Below are 3,121 nucleotides of genomic sequence, written 5' to 3' on the forward strand. Positions count from 1 at the left end.
TAGAGAGATAATCGGGACAGGGACTCTACAGAGGTGCAGGATAGGAGGACGTATTCTGTTGGAGAAACTTAACTGACCTGCTTATCAAAATGTCTTAGCAAGCTGATGGAAAACCGGTTGATCCTGGATCCAGCTCTGGCTGTAAGCAGTGAGAAATGTACTTTGAGCTCCTCCACTCCCTCCCCCCTTATTTCCTACTGTGCCCTCAGGCTCTGGTTGGCCAAGACTTGTGAGTGGACGAGGCTGATTTGAGCCAGGATCCTATTGGCCAGCTCTGTTTCCTCCTAACTGGGAGCTGCCGAGAGGAAAATGGCTGGTTGGCCTTTGGGATGTTTCTGTAATCTGCAGAGGGAAGAAGGGAAGAGGAGGTGAAACTGGAAGGTCCAAGGCCGAGAGTCTGATGTCAGCAAAAAAATGCAAGTGTGTGGGAATCCTTGGCTCTCCTGTTGCTGAATTCTGTGCAGAGATTGCCCTGGATGGATACAGTTGGCAGCACTTAACCCACTCTCCTTCCTGAGTCTCCGTCAAGGACTGCTGTATCCTGTGCTGACCAGGATGGCTGCCAGATCCCTCTTCACCGTGACACCCTGTGCCCTGGACCTTTACCTGCCTTTCTCAATAGTATTTTATATTTTCCTACTCCCATTCCCAGAAGGCTTTATTTCTGTTAGGAGACAGTAAATAAATGAAACCAGCTGATCTTTGCTAACTAGTTTGATTTCTCATTATATCCTTCTCAGGTGACATAATGCCTGAACATAGGTAAGAGAAGCATGTCTATGTGCAGAAGGCTCTACGTGACTCCGGGCATGGGCAGTTTGGGCAGCGTGGTACCTATAACAGGTAGCATTTGCTAGGCACACACTGACTCTCTCTGACCTCTGCTTTTTCTAGTAGGCACTGTGCTAGGTGCTGGCATAATACACAAACTCTGGCTTATGGAAGAATTCAGTTTGGAAGGGAGTCGGGCGTATTCGAATAGTCATTATGATATTGGGTGTGCTCTGGAGCAGACCATTTGTGTAGGGTCCTATGTAAGGTCAGCTGGGCAGATCCATTAGACATGTTGGGGAGATTGCAGAGCCTCAGTCCAGACCTGCATGGTAGCAGTGGGGGGGCCTGCCCTTTAGTTGTCTGTAGAATCAGAATCATGTGGAAAGCGGATACTGTGGTGGAAGCAGAACTCTTCAGGGGAGTTTATGTTGGAACAAGCATAACCTGTGTCTAAGAGGAATTTTTTTTGGTGGAGCAGAAGCCTTGATAGCATTGTTGAGTCACATCCAGGGGTGGGGACGATCTTCACATGCTTTCACCCAGTTCTGGTGTGGCATAGTGGCAAGAACTCTGGGGAATAATATGACGTAGGTTGAAGTCTTCAGTTTTCTTACCTAGAGCTAGAACAATTATAACTTTACTGAGCACCTACCATGTGCAAGGAGGGTATGGGAATCAGGCGTATAGACTCCTTTCCTGATCCCAAAAGCCCATAGTCAAGATTCGGGGCAAAGGCTGCATGGCCTAAAGAGGAGGAAGGATAAGCAATTCAGTAATTACTATTAAAACAACTTAATGGCAGGAACCAAGTTACCTGTAATTACTTTTTTAAAATAGGTATTCTATAGCTCTTTGCTTGGAGCTAGATACTTAGCAAAGCCCTTGGTAAATAGTAGTTGACTAAGATTTGTCATTGAAAGGAAATCCGCTTCCAAGGGTCTTGGTGAAGTGCGTTGCATCATTTGAGAACAGAAACTCCCTCAGCTCTTATATGTGTCTGTAGTGCTTTAGGATCCTTGGAGGGAAATGGTGAACTAAATGCAGATGCCATCATTAGTCCGGCCATGCCATTGGGAAACCTTTGTCCCATCATGAGATGTGACATGCCTATGACTTCAGTCTAGGCCACTTTGGGGTAGAGGTGAGTATCTTGAACCATGAGTCAGAAGGCCTGGCTTCCAGTCCCACTTCTGCCTTTGCCAGCTGGGTGAATCTGGGGGAGTTGGCCTTGCAGTTGCTGCGTAAAGGGAATTACATCTACCCTACATTAATATAGTAGTACCCCTTTATCCACAGTTTCATTTTCTGAGGTTTCAGTTACACGCAGTCACCTACAGTCCAGAAGCAAGATGATCCTTCTTTTGATGTACCATCAGGTCAGTACTGGCCTAGTGCCGCATCACAAGGTCTGTGTCATTCACCTCACTGTTTCATCTCATCAATAGGCGTCTTATCATCTCACATCATGGCAAGAAGAAGAAAGGTAAGAGAGACCACATTCATGTAACTTTGAGTATAGTCTATTGTTATAATTGTTCTATATTATTATCAGTTATTATTGTTCATCTCTTATTGTGCCTAATTGATAAACTTTGTCATAGGTGTGTATGTATAGGAAAAAACATGGTATGTGTAGGGTTTGCTACTGTCTGTAGCTTCAGGCATCCACCGGGAGTCATGCCAATATATCCCCTATGGATAAGGGGGGGCATATGGAACAGAAAATCTCCAAAGCAGAGCTTAAAGGATAATGTGTTCCTATCCACAAAGGTACCCTACTCAGAAGCATTCACCCTCTAAAGTATCCCTGCTCTATAGATGAAGTAATGAGGTCTAGAAATGCTAAATGACTTGCAGATTATGTTTTGAGCTGATCATATCTTTGTTTCAGAGAAAGAGATCTTTGCTCAAATGTCACCTTCTCTGTGTTTAAAATTGCCTCTTGCTCCTCCCTCTGTACACACCCCAGCTCCCTTTCCTGCCTTATTTTTCTCCCTAATGTCACCACAAATTAACACTGGGAGAAAAATAAGGCACATACTTCATATATATATATATTATATATCAATGTAACGAATCATGTATACAGAGATGGCTTGCCTGCTGGACATTGCCTGAGGGGGCATTTCAGAAGGAGAGGAAAGAGGTGTGGTGTAGTGATTAAAGTTGGCCCTAGACATTTGAGCCATCAGCTCTGTCTTCTGGCTGAGGAGGGATTCTGCCAAATAAATGGATCTTGGAAGCTTGCTTAGCTGGTTTCAGCTTCTAGGTCAAGAGTAAAGCTAGTAGTAGGTAATGTTTGGAAAAAGAGATCTGAAAAATAGGGCTCTTGGGTTCTTTTGCTTTT

Source organism: Acinonyx jubatus, chromosome B3, assembly GCF_027475565.1.
Source record: "Acinonyx jubatus isolate Ajub_Pintada_27869175 chromosome B3, VMU_Ajub_asm_v1.0, whole genome shotgun sequence".
Lineage (NCBI taxonomy): Eukaryota > Metazoa > Chordata > Mammalia > Carnivora > Felidae > Acinonyx > Acinonyx jubatus.